General features: G+C 36.1%; 1 long non-coding RNA gene across 1 annotated transcript; it reads right to left on the bottom strand.

Annotated features, from left to right (window-relative positions):
- Nucleotides 1–1,664: 1,664 nt before the first annotated feature.
- On the bottom strand, nt 1,665–25,202 carry LOC130459735 (uncharacterized). The gene is made up of 4 exons (XR_008919326.1): nt 25,096–25,202; nt 24,776–24,995; nt 24,373–24,485; nt 1,665–1,975 (listed from the first exon to the last, which is right to left on the bottom strand). It is a non-coding gene; the product is annotated as an uncharacterized lncRNA (long non-coding RNA).
- Nucleotides 25,203–25,251: the final 49 nt, after the last annotated feature.

Raw genomic sequence — 25,251 nt, 5'->3', positions numbered from 1 at the left:
TTAATTAACAATTACGAAAATTAATCACCCCTTTTAATTCTTGCAAATTTGTAATATTTAACCATGTTCATGCAATTTAGATTATGAAAATAATAAGGGGCTCGTGATACCACTGTTAGGTTATGATACATATGACAATTCATAAATCATGCGGAAACAACCATTTAGCCAGGAATACATATTATTTACACATAATCATATAGCATAATTTAGATGCATACTCTTTGTTGCGTGCCTTCCCTAGCTGCGCCCGAACCGAACAAGAACAAGTCTTTAGGACTCCAAGTGTCGTCCCTCCGTAGATAGTCCACAGCACGTCCGGATCCGCCTTAAGATTGACCAACTAGAATCGCCCTTAAGGTACTAGAATTTTCGGCACTCTTAGGTAAGAAATATGACTGAATTTTTCTCTCAAAACTCACTTTGAATACTTGAATTAATTTCTGAAAATATGTGACCCTAGGCACGTATTTATAGAGTTATGGAAAGGGAATTGGAATCCTAGTAGGATACGAATTAATTAAACTTAGAATCCTACAAGAACTCTAATTAATTAATTTATCCTTTTAGGAATAGGAATTTAATCATATACTAATTCTAATAGTTTTAGGAATCGTGCATGAACACAAACTCACACACACACACGGCAGCCACGAGGGCCGCCCATGCGTGCGTGCGAGCAGCAGCCCACGCAGCGAGGCCCATGGCCTTAGGCGCGCGCTGGGCCTGCCTTGCGGTGGGCCTGGGCGCTGCCTTGGCTGGGCGCGCGTTTGGCTTGCTGGGCGATGGCCCGACTTCGTGCTGGGCCTTCGTCCGGCAGGCCTCGTCCGATGCTAATTCGTACGATACGCTTCCGATTAAATTCCCGGTTCCGGAATTCATTTCCGATACGAACAATATTTAATATTTCCGATTCCGGAATCAATTTCCGTTTCGAACAAATATTTAATATTTCCGTTTCCGGAATTATTTTCCGATTCCGATAATATTTCCGATTCTGACAATATTTCCGATTCCGATAATATTTCCGATTCTGACAATATTTCCGTTTCCGGCAATATTTTCGATTCTGGTAATATTTCCATTTCCGATAATATTTTCCGATACGTACCATGTTTCCGTTTCCGGCAACATCTACGACTTGGATAATATTTATATTTCCGATACGATCCATATTTCCGTTTCCAGCAATATCATCGTTTCCGGAGTATTCATTTCTTGCCTGTGACCATCTCAGCTCCCACTGAAACCAAGATCCGTCGATTCCGAATATCCATAGATGGAGTATCTAATGCCATTAAATACTTGATCCGTTTACGTACTATTTGTGTGACCCTACGGGTTCAGTCAAGAGTAAGCTGTGGATTAATATCATTAATTCCACTTGAACTGAAGCGGCCTCTAGCTAGGCATTCAGCTCACTTGATCTCACTGAATTATTAACTTGTTAATTAATACTGAACCGCATTTATTAGACTTAACATAGAATGCATACTTGGACCAAGGGCATTATTTCATTCAGTACGTTTATCATGTTCTAAAATTTTATATCTTTTGTTCTACATAGAAAAATAGAATACATATTTTTTTACCGATATTTTGAACATGGTTTAGCTAGTAGATTTGTGAAGTATTTGACTTCTTTTTTAATAGATTCTTTAAAATATCACATCACGAGTCTATTCGTCAAAATAAACTTCAAACAAGGTTAAAACTTCAAGCAAATGAATCATTACAAGTTGATAAAAACCAACTAATATCGAAATTGTCGGTTTACCAATTTTACGAATTCAACATAAAGTATTTACAAGAAATTCAACATTTGATGTTACAAAGACACTATGATCCCGTTAAAAATTTGATTCTTTGTTGCCCATTTCCTTGACTTTGGAATCATAACATGATGTCCATCATTTTCCCTACGCGCCAATATCTTGCCACAATACTCAACCTTCAATATCTTCATTTTCTCAAACTGCAATGAATTAAAATTTGAATATTAGAAACAATAAAATAACATATGTTCTGAATTTACAAAGAAGATGTTCTTAATTCACAAACTAAAGGTTCTGAATTCCCAAACTAAAGGTTCTGAATTCCTAAACTAGATGTTATGAGTCCCCAAACTACATGTTCTGCATTCTTAAGCTAAATGTTCTAAATTCCCAAACTAAATTTCTGAATTGACACAGATACACATAAAAGAGCACACACACATGCAAGTAACAGACGCAATACACATAAGTACACCCAGCACATAATTGAAGACATCATAATTGACAGTAACTTCAGTTTTTCCATCAAGGTTAGCTTCGGTTTCTTCCCTACAACATATGAAACGAATTTAGTTATGTCTTAAATATGTGTATATTATATTAAGAACAACATATGTTATATGTTATAACCAATGATATGTTCTAACCAGTGAAGAACATGTTCTAACAAGAGAAGCTATATGTTCTAACAATTGAATTTATATGTTCTAGCAAGTGAAGATATATGTTCTGTACTTTATTCCTATATGTTCTAATCAGTTAACTCACATGTTCTAAGCAGTTAAGCTATGTGTTCTAATAATTGAATTTATATGTTCTAAACCTCAGTTAATAGAAAATCAGATATGCTCAGCTGAACAACTTGAATTTAGACTTTATTATCATCAATAAAAGGTCATTACATTCACAACATATTACTAGGAAAGGCAGAAACATGTTCACAAGAGAGCCTACAAGCAGTCTGACATTATTCCAAGGCAGTATGTCAATATGTCATGCTTAAAATAAGGGAAAAATAATAAAAGGTAGTGAAGAATCTAGGGAGCTGAGATATGATGGCATGTTGAATGCTTGGAGGTGATGCTGATAGTTGTTAGTTAAGACTTAATGAAACTTTAAAAAGAAGACGAGTGGAGAACGAAGGGATTACTTTTCTAGGGAGAAATGGGAGAATCATTATCCTTATTAGTTCCTACCAATATCAGATGGTACTTTAAACTCCCATCAAAGCTTCTTCATAGATATCACCTACGAAATCTGATTGTAAGGGTCAACCTGGGCTAAATATCAGAAATTAAGAATGTGAAAACAGAGAAGTGTTCGGTTTAGCTCCCAATAATATATCTTTTATGCAAAGCCCCCCCTCGCTTTCCCCTTAGCAAGCTCAAAATTTTCCTTTTGCTTCAATTAAACATAAGTTCATTACAGAACATGCAGACACTTAAACAAGGAAAATTTAGGAGCAGCTAAGCACAAGAATACCTACACTATTTATATTATCAAGGAAAGTACGAGTTTTATTCAATAAGAAAGAGAAAATAGCAAATCAAACTTGGAGAACAACTTGTGGAAGTGGATAACCAGAGCAACTTTTATAGGATAAAACATCTCAAAGCTAAGCTCCTTTATATGTAGCTATCTTTATTCAGAAGTTTTGCATAGTTGAAAACTGAAGGAAATAATGCCCTTGGTCCAAGTATGCATTCAATGATAAGTCTAATATATGCGGTTCAGTATTAATTAACAAGTTAATAATTCAGTGAGATCAAGTGAGCTGAATGCCTAGCTAGAGGCCGCTTCAGTTCAAGTGGAATTAATGATATTAATCCACAGCTTACTCTTGACTGAACCCGTAGGGTCACACAAATAGTACGTAAACGGATCAAGTATTTAATGGCATTAAATACTCCATCTATGGATATTCGGAATCGACGGATCTTGGTTTCAGTGGGAGCTGAGATCGTCACAGGCAAGAAATGAATACTCCGGAAACGATGATATTGCCGGAAACGGAAATATGGATCGTATCGGAAATATAAATATTATCCAAGTCGTAGATGTTGCCGGAAACGGAAACATGGTACGTATCGGGAAATATTATTGGAAATAGAAATATTGCCGGACTCGGAAATATTGCCGGAAACGGAAATATTGTCTCAATCGGAAATATTATCGGAATCGGAAAATAATTCCGGAAACGGAAATATTAAATATTTGTTCGAAACGGAAATTAATTCCGGAATCGGAAATGTTAAATATTGTCCGTATCGGAAATGAATTCCGGAATCGGAAAATTAATCGGAAGCGCGTCGTACGAATTAGCATCGGACGAGCTTGCTAGACGAAGGCCCAGCACGAAGCCAGGCCCACGTCCAGCAAGGGAAACGCGCGCCACAACACGCCAGTCCAAGGCTGCGCCAGGCCCACCGCAAGGCAGGCCCAGCGCGCGCCCAAGGCTGCGGCAGTCGTGGGCTGCGATGCTCGGGCTGTGCGCGCGCGCGCATGGCGCCCCTCGTGGGCTGCTGTGCGTGCGTGGGTGTTTGTGTTCACATACGAAACCTAAAACGTACAGGATTCGTTTAATGATTAAATTCCTAATTCTATTTGATAAATTAATTAAATAAGAGTTTTATTATGATTCTAATTTAATTAATTCGTATCCTAATAGGATTCCAATTCTCTTTCCATACCCCTATAAATATGTGGCCTGGGTTCACAATTTATAACGAGATTATTCAAGTATTCAAAGTGAGTTTTTGAGAGAAAATCCAGACACATTCCTTGACTAAAAGTGCCGAAAATCTTTAGTACCTTAAGGGCGATTCTAGTTGGTCAATATTAAGGCGGATCCGGACGTGCTGTGGACTATCTACGGAGGGACGACACTTGGAGTCCTAAAGACTTGTTCTTGTTCGGTTCGGGCGCAGCTAGGGAAGGCACGCAACAAAGAGTATGCATCTAAATTATGCTATATGATTATGTGTAAATAATATGTATTCCTGGCTAAATGGTTTTTCCGCATGATTTATGAATTGTCATATGTATCATAACCTAACAGTGGTATCACGAGCCTCTTATTATTTTCATAATCTAAATTGCATGAACATGGTTAAATATTACAAATTTGCAAGAGTTAAAAGGGGTGATTAATTTTCGTAATTGTTAATTAATTGCAAATTGCGTTTATTTAATTATACGTACGCAGTTTTTCGGCAGTTTCTTCGTTACTCATCCAAATCGAGTGATTTTTGTGTCAATTCCCCATGTAAAAGGTATTCTAAAATTTTGACAAAAATAAAATTTTTCTGCCGAACCCAGAATTCTCAAATTCGAAGCCTAACTATGACTTTTCGAAGGTTTTAGTTTTTCGAATGCAAAATTTCGTAAATTTAAGATGTTAAATTAAATATTTGCGATTCTTGTTGATAAATCTTGAATTTTTGATTGACCTACTGTATATGTTTAACAAGTTTGAATGCCTAGCCTTGTTAATTATGCAATCTAATTTGTAATTATGATTAATTTGTTGAAAATTAGAATAATTTAGAATTAATTTGATTTTCATAATTAATTATAATTTAATTAGAAACCTATGATTAAAAACCACCATAAAAATTGTAAATTTATGATAAATTTTAAATTTTTATGACCTAGGCTTGAATCCATGATAATGGAAATCAATTGAATAATAAATTTTCGATTTTTCGCCCTAAAATTATGAAATTAATATTATTTATTAATTTGTCATATAAATTTTTAAATTTTATGCGATTCGTTCATAAAACTTGCACGCACAAAGCAATGGACGCTTCGTGTTACCCTTAAGGGGTGTTGTATAGTGCGGGCATGCGACGACGAGCAAGGGAGCTCGTCGCCCATGCGGCACGTATGCAATGAGCAAGGGCATGGTGCACGAGCACAAGGCAGCAGCCCTGCCTTGTGTCGTGGGCTATGAGCTATGGACGAATGGGCATGGGCGAAGGCAAGGCACGGCAGTCGCGTGTGGGCAGCAAGCGAGCTGCGCCACAACGCGCACTGCCTCGCGCAAGCGCGCGCAGCCTCGCGCGCAGCGAGCGCAAGCTCGCGTGCCACGAGTGCTGCGTCCAGCGTCGATGCCTCGCGCAGCGAGCGATGGCTCGCGCACAGCGAGCAATTGCTCGCGTACATCGAGCGCTGGAGCGCGCGCAGCGAGCGCTGGCGAGCGCGCACAGCGAGCGATGGCTCGCGTGCATCGAGCGCTGGCGCGCGCGCAGCGAGCACCATCTTGTGCGATGGCTTGCGAAGGGTAGAAGCAGCAGCTCTGCGACGAGCGCATGGGCTGCGCGCACATGGCCAGCGATGGCTGTGTGCGTGTGGCCCATGGGTGTGCGATGCGTAGGGTGTTTGCGATGCGATTAGATCGTTTTGAATGTTTAATTTGAAATTTTCAGTTCACGTAATTTTAATTAATTTTAAAATTAATAATTTAAATTATTTTCTTGGATTTTAATTTTGAATAATGTAATTATAATAAATTTTATTTATTCTAATTATTTTACTAAAATTAAAATCATGAATTAATTTAAATACAACTGAAATTAAATTAAACTTTTTGGATTCAATTATAAATTTATATGAGCTTTAAATTTTAATTAAATTTGTATGTTTCCGGTTAGACTAGAAATACATTTTTATGTTTAAAATTAGTAAAGCATATGAATTTATTGGTTTGAGTGGGAGCCCTTTTTAGTCATAAACTCTTGATTAGGTCTACAAATCCTTAAGGTTAAAACAACTTGATTAGAATTAATAAGGACTGAATAATTGGTAGATTATTGGTGCCCTTGATTAATTGCAACAAATGTTTACGTGATGCATAATGTGTTTTACTAACCAGCTATGTGGGCCATTCATGATAATGAATGGGTGAATGGTATATATTGTATATGTACTGTTTTGCAGGTTATGAAGTGACTAGTATGGCCCAAATAGGATAGAAAATATGGTCTGCGTACCATTAATTTGAATGTAATTGGTCTAAAGTACCAAAGTTGTTTTTCAATTCAAATATGGTCTGCGTACCATCAAATAGTTGTAATTAGTTTTAATTATAGCTTATCCTATTTGAAGAAAATGGTGCCTCCCACGGAGATTTTCGAGACGGACTTTGAAGTTAAAGCTTCAAGATGAAGTCGGGCCATACTAGATCACATTTATCTTATGCATGCTTTAAGTTATTTATTGCTTTAAATATGTCTTAATTATGCATGAGATTGTGGCTTGATTATGTTGCATGATTAAGGATTTTAGTTCACTTAAAATCTAACCAACATAGTAAGAGCCTTAAGTTCCAAACTTAAAAATTGAGTTAAAAGGTGCCATGCCAAAATATACACTTGCTTGGATATCCTTTACATCAATCTAGTAATAGTTTTCGCTCAGCGAGGTGTTACTTATTGATCCTAAAGGGGCAAGGTACACAAATAATTGTGAGTACATGTTAGTTTTGGTGAAACTCAACGATATAAGTAAGGAGTCCTTTTATGTCGTGGCAAAATCGATAGGTTTACCTAATAAGTTCTTAGACGTACCTATCAACCAAGAATAGTTTCTAGACTATTAGCAAAAGGCTTTTGCTTACCAAAGATGTTTTAGGATTAAGTCGACAAACTGTGCTTAGTTCTTCAATGATTTTAGGATCTTGGAATCATTTTATTCACACCTGCCGGAACAATAAATTCGAATAAAATGCTAATAACTTGTTAAAATTGCATGATTGCTTTAATTTTCAAGTTATTACTCATGATAAATGTTTAGACTTTGCATGCTTCAATGTATGTCTTAATTATTGTTTATAATTAAATATCTTGCACTGCAGTAAATCCTTTTAGAAAGGTAACAGTAAATTTCCTCGATTGGTAGTGAATCCAAGAACGATTCACGGAAATGAGAGAAAGTGAGCAATTTAAAATGTACGTTTCTTATAGCGACTTTTATGGTTGTTTTCGAACATCAAAATCGAATGGCAAACCAATTGGTGCTTGTGAATTCAAAATACACTGTAGTTTTGAGATCATAAAGCATTGAGTCTAATACGCTCAGCTTTACCAATGGTTAACAACCTAATATCTTTGTCCATTTAATTCTCGAATGAGTCTAGTCCCTAGACATTCGAATAGATCGATGCTTAGAGAACTTTAGAAGCTTCTTGTAAGATCATCTAGTTGAAACAGAATATTCAACATAAATTAAAATGGTAAAAACCTTGTTGGTGACATTGGACATGTCTAACAAAGTATAAAAGTCAACACTAAAGAAATCAATTCTTAAGACTATAAGAAAGGGTACAAGAAATAGGAAAACGAGGAATAAATGAAAGGAATTTACGATTCCGTTTCTACCTATAAGTTTATGTTTAAAGAGAAGTGACCTAGCAATCAAACTTCCTTGGTATCATATACCGCTTGAGGTTCTTACTTCGGTAATAACTCAAACAATGGAAGCTAGGATACACTAATAACCTACAAGTGGGAAATGAAGCATGGCAATGCTACATTAGTTGTAGGGTCATCTAGTTTGTTTTAAGTCCTTTCAAAGGCTGGAACTTAATGGCTATTTTGTTCCATAATCAGCATACCTAAATTTCTGCTTCAAACACAGAAAGACTCACATTCAAGAAAAACAAAAACAATGTTTGTTTGTTTATTTGAATGAAATGGTCAATTACAGGTTGAGTCAATATGCTTGATTAAAACAAACAACTCTTTAAAGAACATTACTAGGTTCAAATCAACCCCTTGATTTGAGTTCCACTAATCTTTGGCATTGTTGCTTAGACCATATCAACAAGTTAACATTCAAAAGCTCTATTTTAATGGACTTTTGAAAGTTGGTTGATTTCTAGATCAACTTAAGACAAGCTAGTCTTACTTGTTGAAAGTAACAAAAGATATGAACTATTGTTAGAACGCCTAGACGATAGAGTTCAAAGCTAAAGAAAGATTTTATGACTTTATTATTTCACATGGATTTGAGTGAATATAGGTTTATTGACTCAAATGTGATATAAGTTGAATCTGTTTGGGTAGTTCCAAGATTCAGAAGTATAAAATCCACTTGGCAAGAAATCATAAAGATCTAGGTTAGATCATGTTGATGATTACTTGAGACCAAATATGATCATCAATGATTGTGTGTTGTAATTTCACAATCTAGGTCCATAAGATATGGCATATCGTAGTTGGAATAATCGAAGTCAATTAGTACTTGATTCGATCAATGATGAATCATAAAGACTTTTCCTATAATTTCTAAAACAAAATGCTCAACTACCACCAAACTAAACCAAATTCGTCAAAGCTATTGAAAAGTAATTTCAGGATATCTTTTCAATTATATATATCTAAAGAGTTGCTAAACTCAGTGGGAGCTTAGTGTTTGTTATTCAACAAACTAAGGCCCAAGTCTAGATATATGTTTCATTGTGATTTATTCAAATGAGACACAAGGGTATTGTTTCTACCACGAATTTTTGAGAACATAATGTTTGTTTGCTCGAAATAATGTCCTTTTGGAGATTCGTTTCCAAAATGACAAGTGGGAGAAAATAGACCTTGAAAGTCTTCGAGGCGAACAACAAACATAAACGGACATTCCGGAGGCTTTTCGAAGTGCTTCAGAAAAACCAAACTTATTCTTTAAGGACTTTAGAAGTGGCTTTAAAGAATAGACATCTCTTAGAAGACTTTACAAGTGCTTCAAGGAGAACAGAATATTCAAAGGACTTTCAAGTGGCTATTGATATTCTATTGTTTGATGTTCTATACCCAAGTAGGCATAGAATTCAAGTCACTGAAACTATGAGATTCTTCTATTAGATAGTGAAGAAACATAGAGATCAGGTCAATGAAACTAGGAGATTCTTCTATTAAATAGTGAAGAAACCTACAACTTGCAGTCAAACTATTATCATATAGATTAATGAGTTTGTGACTTGTAAGAAAGCTATGACGAAATATTGATTCCCTAAAATGGTTAGAAGCCATATATAGACTATATGTTTAATTGGTTAAAGGCCATAAAACATACTCAATGTTTTGATGACAAAATTGAAATTTTGTTGATTTGCAAGAATAGTTTCACACCTATTGGTTGGAAGTTTGTTTTAAGGATAAAAACCATCAAACATGGAATTGTGTTCACACACAAAGCTAGATTAGTTGCTAAAGGTTACAAGCAAATTCATGGTGTGAATTGTGTTGAAACCTCATGCATAATCGTAATGCTCAAGTCTATAATTCAAGCAATGATTGCATATTGGTACATATAGCAATTGGATGACAAAACGTATTCCTCAATCAAATGTTGGAATAAACTATGTACATGGTATGTCATAGGATTTGTGGATCCAAATAAATGCTTGAAAGAGAAAGCTAGCTTATAAAATCTAAGTACAGATTTAAGCAAGCAATTGGGAATTGGAACTGTATTTTAGTGAAGCTAATAAGCATTTAGTTTCATAAAATATACAGAATTCTTATAGATATATAAGAAGTTTAGTGGGAGTACGTAAAACTTAATTGGTCCTATGTGTATCACACACATATCTCTCTATTGAGAAATAACATTCAAATGCTAATGACTTAGATTTGAGATTATTCATCAATGATGGACCATGGCGGAACTTAGTACATACTGGGTATTAAGATCTATTTACAAAGATCTTATATTATTGTTTTGGATTAAGTAATGGCATTTACTAAATCAAACACGAAATACTCCATTGGAGATATTCGACCCATGTGAATAAATCTAAGTAATGAATGTTTGAACTATGTATAAGCATTTACTAAGTTAAACATCAAAGAATCTAATGAGATTCTTCACCTATATTATATGTCAAAGAATTTAGTTGGATTCAGTATCTACTGTAACTGAATGAGCTAAAGTTACATGAATAGAATTCAATTGGGAATTATTCTGCAAAAGAATTTATCATGTATGATATAATATGAGGATCGCCAAAAACGTATCGTATGACTTTAGCCATGACGAACATATACCAATCTCTATTGATCTAAGTAAAGATCAACTAGATTGAGATCAAGAATACTTATGGTACTTGAAAAGGTACATAGGAATAGTTCTTGATTCAAGGAAATAAAGATATGCTAAATATTGATGCTACACGCATAAACACTGGCAAAGGATCAAGCAAGACCCTTTGGAGTTAACCATTGATAAGGACGAGCTATAGAGCATCGTGTTTTGAAAATGGCAACATGGGTTGGAGACCATGAGTTGTTGCGTGGGAAATTAAAATATTAATTTCTATGTTCTAAGATACAGCTGGAAAGTATTCCACATATCTGTGAACTGCTTGGATAGGTAAATCCAAACAAAGCATCACTAGCAACCTATACAGTTGAAGTAAAAGTAATTATTGCCTAAGAAGCAATAAAACAGGGTTGTTTAAAGTTCTTCACTGAGCTTGGGTAGATCACCTATCTGCTGGCTTGATGGTTCTTCATTGAAAAATGCGTAGAACCACTCTTGAAGCAAGAAAAACGTCTGCTAACTTGATGGTTCTTCATTGCAAAATGAGTAAAACCACCATCGAAGTAAGAAAGACTAGATCACATAATAAACAAACTCGAAAAGATCTTATCATCATATCTCGAAGAACATTCGATGAAAAGGATATTAAGATTGGCAAAGCATGATAACTAAACCTATGCAACAAGTGAGAAGCAACACTCACGTTGTAGCACTGGAAATCAAGCATAGCTTTGAATTCCATGAATTGTTTTAGAAGATGGGTTTGAGGCCCATGGTTATAAAACAATGGGGTTGAACATTTATCATATATGAAATGTATTTTCATATTCCATTTAATCTTGGTTTAGTATTAAATGATGAGTCCCTTCAATTTGACGATATATTCAAGATAGACTGTCAGGACCAGTCCTGTGACTAAGAAATGTCTATCAAGTGAACTTGAATGTTAAAGGTTGAAAATGGTCCCTAGTCGGAGTTTTCTATAAAATTGGACGCATAGAAAACGTTAGACGACTAGAATGCAAGATGACTAGTAGTTCTGTTTCTTGAACTATGTGGACATGGCAATGTCATAATCATTTGCATAGATACTTACTTTGGGAAGACTAGTATCGGACAAGACCTATGAAACTTTACTGTAAGAGATGAAAATCTGTCATAAGTAAATTTCATTAAAATTATTAGACACTAAATCCTCAATACCTGAGTGATTTGAGATTACTTGTTTGAGAACTAGTTACTTTTACGTTGACCAACCGTCGCACCGTAAAAGGAGGCTATAAAGGCAACGCTCAGGTAATCACCTATCAAACGAAGTCTAATCTCAAGATCGCAAGATTGGGATTGTCCTCCCATAAATCGGGATGAGATGCTTAAAAGTTGTACAAGGCCACTCGGAGAGCTAGAAACTGTGAAATGCATGGCCGTGCTCGGATGAATCATAGGCTATGATTATCTGTTTATTTGATCAGTTAAACTCTGAAACCGAGGAACACCTCTGGACATAATAAGGATGACAACTCTTACCTTATGTTCAAGAGCAAGCATCGAGCGACAAAGGAATTAGGAAATGCACACTTGTCCCTAAGGACAAGTGGGAGACTGAAGGAAATAATGCCCTTGGTCCAAGTATGCATTCAATGATAAGTGTAATATATGCGGTTCAGTATTAATTAACAAGTTAATAATTCAGTGAGATCAAGTGAGTTGAATGCCTAGCTAGAGGCCGCTTCAGTTCAAGTGGAATTAATGATATTAATCCACAGCTTACTCTTGACTGAACCCGTAGGGTCACACAAATAGTACGTAAACGGATCAAGTATTTAATGGCATTAAATACTCCATCTATGGATATTCGGAATCGACGGATCTTGGTTTCAGTGGGAGCTGAGATCGTCACAGGCAAGAAATGAATACTCCGGAAACGATGATATTGCCGGAAACGGAAATATGGATCGTATCGGAAATATAAATATTATCCAAGTCGTAGATGTTGCCGGAAACGGAAACATGGTACGTATCGGGAAATATTATCGGAAATAGAAATATTGCCGGAATCGGAAATATTGCCGGAAACGGAAATATTGTCTGAATCGGAAATATTATCGGAATCGGAAAATAATTCCGGAAACGGAAATATTAAATATTTGTTCAAAACGGAAATTAATTCCGGAATCGGAAATGTTAAATATTGTCCGTATCGGAAATGAATTCCGGAATCGGAAAATTAATCGGAAGCGCGTCGTACGAATTAGCATCGGACGAGCTTGCTAGACGAAGGCCCAGCACGAAGCCAGGCCCACGTCCAGCAAGGGAAACGCGCGCCACAACACGCCACCCCAAGGCTGCGCCAGGCCCACCGCAAGGCAGGCCCAGCGCGCGCCCAAGGCTGCGGCAGTCGTGGGCTGCGATGCTCGGGCTGTGCGCGCGCGCGCATGGCACCCCTCGTGGGCTGCTGTGCGTGCGTGGGTGTTTGTGTTCACATACGAAACCTAAAACGTACAGGATTCGTTTAATGATTAAATTCCTAATTCTATTTGATAAATTAATTAAATAAGAGTTTTATTATGATTCTAATTTAATTAATTCGTATCCTAATAGGATTCCAATTCTCTTTCCATACCCCTATAAATATGTGGCCTGGGTTCAAAATTTATAACGAGATTATTCAAGTATTCAAAGTAAGTTTTTGAGAGAAAATTCAGACACATTCCTTGACTAAAAGTGCCGAAAATCTTTAGTACCTTAAGGGCGATTCTAGTTGGTCAATCTTAAGGCGGATCCGGACGTGCTGTGGACTATCTACGGAGGGACGACACTTGGAGTCCTAAAGACTTGTTCTTGTTTGGTTCGGGCGCAGCTAGGGAAGGCACGCAACAAAGAGTATGCATCTAAATTATGCTATATGATTATGTGTAAATAATATGTATTCCTGGCTAAATGGTTTTTCCGCATGATTTATGAATTGTCATATGTATCATAACCTAACAAAAACATCACCATCCTTGAAGGAAATAATGCCCTTGGTCCAAGTATGCATTCTATGTTAAGTCTAATAAATGCGGTTCAGTATTAATTAAAAAGTTAATAATTCAGTGAGATCAAGTGAGCTGAATGCCTAGCTAGAGGCCGCTTCAGTTCAAGTGGAATTAATGATATTAATCCACAGCTTACTCTTGACTGAACCCGTAGGGTCACACAAATAGTACGTAAACGGATCAAGTATTTAATGGCATTAGATACTCCATCTATGGATATTCGGAATCGACGGATCTTGGTTTCAGTGGGAGCTGAGATCGTCACAGGCAAGAAATGAATACTCCGGAAACGATGATATTGCCGGAAACGGAAATATGGATCGTATCGGAAATATAAATATTATCCAAGTCGTAGATGTTGCCGGAAACGGAAACATGGTACGTATCGGAAAATATTATCGGAAATGGAAATATTGCCAGAATCGGAAATATTGCCGGAAACGGAAATATTGTCAGAATCGGAAATATTATCGGAATCGGAAAATAATTCCGGAAACGGAAATATTAAATATTTGTTCGAAACGGAAATTGATTCCGGAATCGGAAATATTAAATATTGTTCGTATCGGAAATAAATTCCGGAATCGGGAATTTAATCGGAAGCGTATCGTACGAATTAGCATCGGACGAGGCCCGCTAGACGAAGGCCCAGCACGAAGCCAGGCCGTCGCCCAGCGAGCCAACGCACACCAGCGCACGCCAAGCCTCGACCAGGCCCAGCGCAAGGCCAGGCCCAGCGCAAGGCCAGGCCCAGCCAAGGCCTTGGGCGCGCGCGCGCGGAGCGCAGCAATGGGCCGAGCGCTGTGCGCCTAGCGTGGGCCGCAAGGCTTGCGCGGGTGTACGGTGCTCGTGCATTGCTTGTGCGGGAATCCTGAAGCAATCTGGATTCGAAGTGTGATTAAATCCTAAAACTATTAGATAATGATTATTTAATTAGATTCCTAGTAGGGTTATAATTAAATAAATTAGTATCCTAATAGGATTCCAAAACCCTTTCCATAACTCTATAAATACGTGCCTAGGGTCACATATTTTAACAGATTATTCAAGTATTCAAAGTGAGTTTTTGAGAGAAAATTCAGACACATTTCTTATCTAAGAGTGCCGAAAATCTTTAGTACCTTAAGGGCGATTCTAGTTGGTCAATCTTAAGGCGGATCCGGACGTGCTGTGGACTATCTACGGAGGGACGACACTTGGAGTCCTAAAGACTTGTTCTTGTTCGGTTCGGGCGCAGCTAGGGAAGGCACGCAACAAAGAGTATGCATCTAAACTATGCTATATGATTATGTGTAAATAATATGTATTCCTGACTAAATGGTTTTTCCGCATGATTTATGAATTGTCATATGTATCATAACCTAACAGTGGTATCACGAGCCTCTTATTATTTTCATAATCTAAATTGCATGAACATGGTTAAATATTACAAATTTGCAAGAATTTAAAGGGGTGATTAATTTTCGTAATTGTTAATTAATTGCAAATTGCGTTTATTTAATTATACGTACGCAGTTTTTCGGCAGTTTCTTCGTTACTCATCCAAATCGAGTGATTTTTGTGTCAATTCTGCATGTAAAAGGCATTCTAAAATTTTGACAAAAATAATAGTTTTCTGCCGAACCCAGAATTCTCAAATTCGAAGCCTAACTATGACTTTTCGAAGGTTTTAGTTTTTTCGAATGCAAAATTTCGTAAATTTAAGATGTTAAATTAAATATTTGCGATTCTTGTTGATAAATCTTGAATTTTTGATTGACCTACTGTATATGTTTAACAAGTTTGAATGCCTAGCCTTGTTAATTATGCAATCTAATTTGTAATTATGATTAATTTGTTGAAAATTAGAATAATTTAGAATTAATTTGATTTTCATAATTAATTATAATTTAATTAGAAACCTATGATTAAAAACCACCATAAAAATTGTAAATTTATGATAAATTTTAAATTTTTATGACCTAGGCTTGAATCCATGATAATCGGAAATCAATTGAATAATAAATTTTCGATTTTTCGCCCTAAAATTATGAAATTAATATTAATTTATTAATTTGTCATTAATTTTAAATATAAATTTTAAATTTTTATGCGATTCGTTCATATAACTTGCACCCACAAAGCAATGGACGCTTCGTGTTACCCTTAAGGGGTGTTGTATAGTGCGGGCATGCGACGACGAGCAAGGGAGCTCGTCGCCCATGCGGCACGAATGCAATGAGCAAGGGCATGGTGCACGAGCACAAGGCAGCAGCCCTGCCTTGTGTCGTGGGCCACGAGCTATGGATGAATGGGCATGGGCGAAGGCAAGGCACGGCAGTCGCGTGTGGGCAGCAAGCGAGCTGCGCCACAACGCGCACTGCCTCGCGCAAGCGCGCGCAGCCTCGCGCGCAGCGAGCGCAAGCTCGCGTGCCACGAGCGCTGCGCCCAGCGTCGATCGCGCGCAGCAAGCGATGGCTCGCGCACAGCGAGCGATGGCTCGCGCACAGCGAGCGATGGCTCGCGTGCATCGAGCGCTGGAGCGCGCGCAGCAAGCGCTGGCGAGCGCGCACAGCGAGTGATGGCTAGCGTTCATCGAGCGCTGGCGCGCGCGCAGCGAGCACCAACTTGTGCGATGGCTTGCGATGGGTAGATGCAGCAGCTATGCGACGAGCGCATGGGCTGCGCGCACATGGCCAGCGATGGCTGTGTGCGTGTGGCCCATGGGCGTGCGATGCGTAGGGTGTTTGCGTTGTGATTAGATCGTTTTGAATGTTTAATTTGAAATTTTCAGTTTACGTAATTTTCATTAATTTTAAAATTAATAATTTAAATTATTTTCTTGGATTTTAATTTTGAATATTGTAATTATAATAAATTTTATTTATTCTAATTATTTTACTAAAATTAAAATCATGAATTAATTTAAATACGACTGAAATCAAATTAAAATTTGTGGATTCAATTATAAATTTATATGGGCTTTAAATTTTAATTAAATTTGTATGTTTCCGGTTAGACTTGAAATACATTTTTATGTTTAAAATTAGTAAAGCATATGAATTTATTGGTTTAAGTGGGAGCGCTTTTTAGTCATAAACTCTTGATTAGGTCTACAAATCCTTAAGGTTAAAACAACTTGATTAGAATTAATAAGGACTGAATAATTGGTAGATTATTGGTGCCCTTGATTAATTACTGCAAATGTTTACGTGATGCATAATGTGTTTAACTAACCAGCTATGTGGGCCATTCATGATAATGAATGGGTGAATGGTATATATTGTATATGTACTGTTTTGCAGGTTATGAAGTGACTAGTATGGCCCAAATAGGATAGAAAATATGGTATGCGTACCATTAATTTGAATGTAATTGGTCTAAAGTACCAAAGTTGTTTTTCAATTCAAATATGGTCTGCGTACCATCAAATAGTTGTAATTAGTTTTAATTATAGCTTATCCTATTTGAAGAAAATGGTGCCTCCCACGGAGATTTTCAAGACGGACTTTGAAGTTAAAGCTTCAAGATGAAGTCGGGCCATACTAGATCACATTTATCTTATGCATGTTTTAAGTTATTTATTGCTTTTAAATATGTCTTAAAATGCATGAGATCAAAAGCTTGATTATGTTGCATGATTAAAGATTTTAGTTCACTTAAAATCTAACCAACATAGTAAGAGCCTTAAGTTCCAAACTTAAAAAAAAAAAAAAAAAAAAAAAATTGAGTTAAAAGGTGCCATGCCAAAATATACACTTGCTTGGATATCCTTTACATCAATCTAGTAATAGTTTTCGCTCAGCGAGGTGTTACTTATTGGTCCTAAAGGGGCAAGGTACACAAATAATTGTGAGTACATGTTAGTTTTGGTGAAACTCAACGATATAAGTAAGGAGTCCTTTTATGTCGTGGCAAAATCGATAGGTTTACCTAATAAGTTCTTAGACGTACCTATCAACCAAGAATAGTTTCTAGACTATTAGCAAAAGGCTTTTGCTTACCTAAGATGTTTTAGGATTAAGTCGACAAACTATGCTTAGTTCTTCAATGATTTTAGGATCTTGGAATCATTTTATTCACACCTGCCGGAACACATAATTCGAATAAAATGCTAATGACTTGTTTGAAATTGCATGATTGCTTTAATTTTCAAGTTATTATTCATGATAAATGTTTAGACTTTGCATGCTTCAATGTATGTTTTAATTATTGTTTATAATTAAATATTTTGCACTGCAATAAATCCTTTTAGAAAGGTAACAGTAAATTTCCTCGATTGGTAGTGAATCCAAGAACGATTCACGGAAATGAGAGATGTGAGCAATTTTAAAATGTACGTTTCTTTTAGCGACTTTTATGGTTGTTTTCGAACATCAAAGTCGAATGGCAAACCAATTGGTGCTTGTGAATTCAAAATACACTGTAGTTTTGAGATCATAAAGCATTGAGTCTAATACGCTCAGCTTTACCAATGGTTAACAACCTAATATCTTTGTCCATTTAATTCTCGAATGAGTTTAGTCCCTAGACATTCGAATAGATCGATGCTTAGAGAACTTTAGAAGCTTCTGGTAAGATCATCTAGTTGAAACTTAATATTCAACATAAATTAAATGTTAAGAACCTTGTTGGGGTGACATTGGACATGTCTAACAAAGTATAAAAGTCAACACTAAAGAATTCAATTCTTAAGACTATAAGAAAGGGTACAAGAAATAGGAAAACAAGGAACAAATGAAAGGAATTTACGATTCCGTTTCTACCTATAAGTTTATGTTTAAAGAGAAGTGACCTAGCAATCAAACTTCCTTGGTATCATATACCGCTTGAGGTTCTTACTTCGGTAATAACTCAAACAATGGAAGCTAGGATACACTAATGACCTACAAGTGGGAAATGAAGCATGGCAATGCTACATTAATTGTAGGGTCATCTAATTTTGTTTTAAGTCCTTTCAAAGGCTGGAACTTAATGGCTATTTTGTTCCATAATCAGCATACCTAAATTTCTGCTTCAAACACAGAAAGACTCACATTCAAGAAAAACAAAAACAATGTTTGTTTGTTTATTTGAATGAAATGGTCAATTACAGGTTGAGTCAATATGCTTGATTAAAACAAACAACTCTTTAAAGAACTTTACTAGGTTCAAATCAACCCCTTGATTTGAGTTCCACTAATCTTTGGCATTGTTGCTTAGACCATATCAACAAGTTAACATTCATAAGCTCTATTTTGATGGACTTTTGAAAATTGATTGATTTCTAGATCATTTTAAGACAACTAGTCTTACTTGTTGAAAGTAACAAAAGATATGAAGTATTGCTAGAACGCCTAGACAATAGAGTTCAAAGCTAAAGAAAGGTTTTATGACTTTATTATTTCACACAGATTTGAGTGAATATAGGTTTATTTACTCAAATGTGATATAAGTTGAATCTGTTTGGCTAGTTCAAAGATTCAGAAGTATAAAATCCACTTGGCAAGAAATCATAAAGATCTAGGTTAGATCATGTTGATGATTACTTGAGACCAAATATGATCATCAATGGTTGTGTGTTGTAATTTCACAATCTAGGTCCATAAGATATGGCATATCTTAGTTGGAATAATCGATGTCAATTGGTACTTGATTCGATTAATGATGAATCATAAAAACTTTTCCTATAATTTCTAAAACAAAATGCTCAACTACCACCAAACTAAACCAAATTCGTCAAAGCTATTGAAAAGTAATTTCAGGATATCTTTTCAATTAAATATATCTAAAGAGTTGCTAAACTCAGTGGGAGCTTAGTGTTTGTTATTCAACAAACTAAGGCCCAAGTCTAGATATATGTTTCATTATGATTTATTCAAATGAGACACAAGGGTATTGTTTCTACCACGAATTTTTGAGAACATAATGTTTGTTTGCTCGAAATGATGTCCTTTTGGAGATTCGTTTCCAAAATGACAAGTGGGAGAAAATAGACCTTGAAAGTCTTCGAGGCGAACAACAAACATAAACGGACATTCCGGAGGCTTTTCGAAGTGCTTCAGAAAAACCGAACTTATTCTTTAAGGACTTTAGAAGTGGCTTTAAAGAATAGACATCTCTTAGAAGACTTTACAAGTGCTTCAAGGAGAACAGAATATTCAAAGGACTTTCAAGTGGCTATTGATATTCTATTGTTTGATGTTCTATACCCAAGTAGGCATAGAATTCAAGTCACTGAAACTATGAGATTCTTCTATTAGATAGTGAAGAAACATAGAGATCAGGTCAATGAAACTATGAGATTCTTCTATTAAATAGTGAAGAAACCTACAACTTGCAGTCAAACTATTATCATATAGATTAATGAGTTTGTGACTTGTAAGAAAGCTATGACGAAATATAGATTCCCTAAAATGGTTAGAGGCCATATATAGACTATATGTTTAAATGGTTAGAGGCCATAAAACATACTCAATGTTTTGATGACAAAATTGAAATTTTGTTGATTTGCAAGAATAGTTTCACACCTATTGGTTGCAAGTTTGTTTTAAGGATAAAAACCATCAAACATGGAATTGTGTTCACGCACAAAGCTAGATTAGTTGCTAAAAGGTTACAAGCAAATTCATGGCATGGATTGTGTTGAAACCTCATGCATAATCGTAATGCTCAAGTCTATAATTCAAGCAATGATTGCATATCGGTACATATAGCAATTGGATGACAAAACAATTCCTCAATAAAATGTTGGAATAAACTATGTACATGGTATGTCATAGGATTTGTGGATCCAAATAAATGCTTGAAAAAGAAAGCTAGCTTATGAAATCTAAGTACAGATTTAAGCAAGCAATTGGGAATTAGAAATGTATTTTAGTGAAGCTAATAAGTATTTTAGTTTCATAAAATGTACATGATTCTTATAGATATATAAGAAGTTTAGTGGGAGTACATAAAACTTAATTGGTCCTATGTGTATCACACACATATCTCTCTATTGTGAAATAACATTCAAATGCTAATAACTTAGGTTTGAAATTATTCATCAATGTTGGACCAAGGCGAAACTTAGTGCATACTGGGTATTAAGATCTATTTACAAAGATCTTATATTAATGTTTTAGATTAAGTAATGGCATTTACTAAATCAAACACGAATGACTCCATTGGAGATATTCGACCCATGTGAATAAATCTAAGTAAAGAATGTTTGAACTATGTATAAGCATTTACTAAGTTAAACATCCAAGGATCTAAGTAAGATTCTTAACCTATATTATATGTCAAAGAATTTAGCTGGATTTAGTATCTACTGAAACTAGATAAGCTAAAGTTACATGAATAGAATTCAATTGGGAATTATTCTGCAAAAGAATTTATCATGTATGATATAATATGAGGATCGCCAAAAACGTATCGTATGACTTTAGGCATGACGAACATATACCAATCTCTATTGATCTAAGTGAAGATCAACTAGATTGAGATCAAGAATACTTATGATACTTGAAAAGGTACATAGGAATAGTTCTTGATTCAAGGAAACAAAGATATGCTAAATATTGATGCTACACGCATAAACACTGGCAAAGGATCAAGCAAGACCCTTTGGAGTTAACCATTGATAAGGACGAGCTATAGAGCATCGTGTTTTGAAAATGGCAACATGGGTTGGAGACCATGAGTTGTTGCGTGGGAAATTAAAATAATAATTTCTATGTTCCAAGATATAGTTGGAGAATCTTCCACATATCTATGAACTGCCTGGATAGGTAAATCCAAACAAAGCATCACTAGCAACCTATACAGTTGAAGTAAAAGTAATTATTGCCTAAGAAGCAATAAAACAGGGTTGTTTAAAGTTCTTCACTGAACTTGGGTAGATCACCTATCTGCTGGCTTGATGGTTCTTCATTGAAAAATGCGTAGAACCACTCTTGAAGCAAGAAAAACGTCTGCTAACTTGATGGTTCTTCATTGAAAAATGAGTAAAACCACCATCGAAGTAAGAAAGACTAGATCACATAATAAACAAACTCGAAAAGATCTTATCATCATATCTCGAAGAACATTCGATGAAAAGGATATTAAGATTGGCAAAGCATGATAACTAAACCTATGCAACAAGTGAGAAGCAACACTCACGTTGTAGCACTGGAAATCAAGCATAGCTTTGAATTCCATGAATTGTTTTAGAAGATGGGTTTGAGGCCCATGGTTATAAAACATTGGGGTTGAACATTTATCATATATGAAATGTATTTTCATATTCCATTTAATCTTGGTTTAGTATTAAATGATGAGTCCCTTCAAATTTGACGATATATTCAAGATAGACTGTCAGGACCAGTCCTGTGACTAAGAAATGTCTATCAAGTGAACTTGAATGTCAAAGGTTGAAAATGGTCCCTAGTCGGAGTTTTCTATAAAATTGGACGCATAGAAAACGTTAGACGACTAGAATGCAAGATGACTAGTAGTTCTGTTTCTTGAACTATGTGGACATGGCAATGTCATAATCATTTGCATAGATACTTACTTTGGGAAGACTAGTATCGGACAAGACCTATGAAACTTTACTGTAAGAGATGAAAATCTGTCATAAGTAAATTTCATTAAAATTATTAGACACTAAATCCTCAATACCTGAGTGATTTGAGATTACTTGTTTGAGAACTGGTTGCTTTGACGTTGACCAACCGTCGCACCGTAAAAGGAGGCTATAAAGGCAACGCTCAGGTAATCACCTATCAAACGAAGTCTAATCTCAAGATCGCAAGATTGGGATTGTTCTCCCATAAATCGGGATGAGATGCTTAAAAGTTGTACAAGGCCACTCGGAGAGCTAGAAACTGTGAAATGCATGGCCGTGCTCGGATGAATCATAGGCTATGATTATCTGTTTATTTGATCAGTTGAACTCTGAAACCGAGAAACACCTCTGGACATAATAAGGATGACAACTCTTACCTTATGTTCAAGAGCAAGCATCGAGCGACAAAGGAATTAGGAAATGCACACTTGTCCCTAAGGACAAGTGGGAGACTGAAGGAAATAATGCCCTTGGTCCAAGTATGCATTCTATGTTAAGTCTAATAAATGCGGTTCAGTATTAATTAACAAGTTAATAATTCAGTGAGATCAAGTGAGCTGAATGCCTAGCTAGAGGCCGCTTCAGTTCAAGTGGAATTAATGATATTAATCCACAGCTTACTCTTGACTGAACCCGTAGGGTCACACAAATAGTACGTAAACGGATCAAGTATTTAATGGCATTAGATACTCCATCTATGGATATTCGGAATCGACGGATCTTGGTTTCAGTGGGAGCTGAGATCGTCACAGGCAAGAAATGAATACTCCGGAAACGATGATATTGCCGGAAACGGAAATATGGATCGTATCGGAAATATAAATATTATCCAAGTCGTAGATGTTGCCGGAAACGGAAACATGGTACGTATCGGAAAATATTATCGGAAATGGAAATATTGCCAGAATCGGAAATATTGCCGGAAACGGAAATATTGTCAGAATCGGAAATATTATCGGAATCGGAAAATAATTCCGGAAACGGAAATATTAAATATTTGTTCGAAACGGAAATTGATTCCGGAATCGGAAATATTAAATATTGTTCGTATCGGAAATAAATTCCGGAATCGGGAATTTAATCGGAAGCGTATCGTACGAATTAGCATCGGACGAGGCCCGCTAGACGAAGGCCCAGCACGAAGCCAGGCCGTCGCCCAGCGAGCTAACGCACACCAGCGCACGCCAAGCCTCGACCAGGCCCAGCGCAAGGCCAGGCCCAGCCAAGGCCTTGGGCGCGCGCGCGCGGAGCGCAGCAATGGGCCGAGCGCTGTGCGCCTAGCGTGGGCCGCAAGGCTTGCGCGGGTGTACGGTGCTCGTGCATTGCTTGTGCGGGAATCCTGAAGCAATCAGGATTCGAAGTGTGATTAAATCCTAAAATTATTAGATAATGATTATTTAATTAGAGTCCTAGTAGGGTTATAATTAAATAAATTAGTATCCTAATAGGATTCCAAAACCCTTTCCATAACTCTATAAATACGTGCCTAGGGTCACATATTTTAACAGATTATTCAAGTATTCAAAGTGAGTTTTTGAGAGAAAATTCAGACACATTTCTTATCTAAGAGTGCCGAAAATCTTTAGTACCTTAAGGGCGATTCTAGTTGGTCAATCTTAAGGCGGATCCGGACGTGCTGTGGACTATCTACGGAGGGACGACACTTGGAGTCCTAAAGACTTGTTCTTGTTCGGTTCGGGCGCAGCTAGGGAAGGCACGCAACAAAGAGTATGCATCTAAACTATGCTATATGATTATGTGTAAATAATATGTATTCCTGACTAAATGGTTTTTCCGCATGATTTATGAATTGTCATATGTATCATAACCTAACAATCCTTACATTTTGATGTTCTAAAAAGTAACTTCCTTGTTCTAAACATTAAATTTTTTTGTTCTAAACAGTGAACCATCATGTTCTAAATGTAAAACCTTCGTGTTCTAAAGAATTGAGATTATAAAATATTACCCAGCATTTTCAAGGATGTCCTTCAGAAATGCTTGTTCGACAGTAGGGATACCAGTGCGTCGTGGCTCTGATGTTTTGAAGCGTTTAATCTCATTTTCGTGATTGAATTATCTCTGCTTAAACATTCAGAACATATAACCATAGTTTAAAGAACATCGCGAATTAATTCAGAAAAAAAATAGAAAAAAAAAATCATAAATTAATTCAAAAATCAGAAATTGAAAACCTAAAATTCAAAAATTCAAAAAATAATCACAAAATATCAAAATATGAATAATTACTCACAAAAATGCAGAACAAATTGGTTATGAATTCAGAAAATAATAACAAAAAATCTAGAAAATAATCACAAAAAATTCAGAAAAATTAGATTAAGACATAGAACATTCAATCGATTGATTACCTACGATTCTTCTCTATCTTCTGAATCTGAATTGTGTTTTTCGTCAATCTTTTTTCGCAATTTCATCTTCACTTTTCATATTTTTCTTTAAAATCAAAAGTAACCACAAATTAACTTAAATTAAATTCTAAAAAACAAGCGAATAGTTAGAAATTTGCATATTGTTGTTTACCTTCTCCGTTCGTAGGTTTTTCACCCCGATTTTAGGATTGTTCTCCTTCTTCATTTTCAATTGTATACGAATTCAAAAAAATTAGGTTAAAAATGACATAAATTGCAGAAAAAAGGAAGAAATATACAAGAATTCGACGACAAAGTACCTGAAATCAGCGAATTGAAGCTTCATCGACCTTTTCTAAGCTTTAATGGTAGTTTTTTGAGGAGAGAGAAAATGGTGAGAGAGAGAATTTTAGAGAGAGGGAGAGAGAGAACATCTGATATTAGTTTTAGGAGAAACGACTGCCTTTTATTATTTG

Source organism: Spinacia oleracea, chromosome 4 (assembly GCF_020520425.1).
Source record: "Spinacia oleracea cultivar Varoflay chromosome 4, BTI_SOV_V1, whole genome shotgun sequence".
NCBI classification, from domain to species: Eukaryota; Viridiplantae; Streptophyta; class Magnoliopsida; order Caryophyllales; family Amaranthaceae; genus Spinacia; species Spinacia oleracea.
Note: the sequence above shows the minus strand (reverse complement) of the source record. Positions and strands in the feature narration are given on the sequence as shown.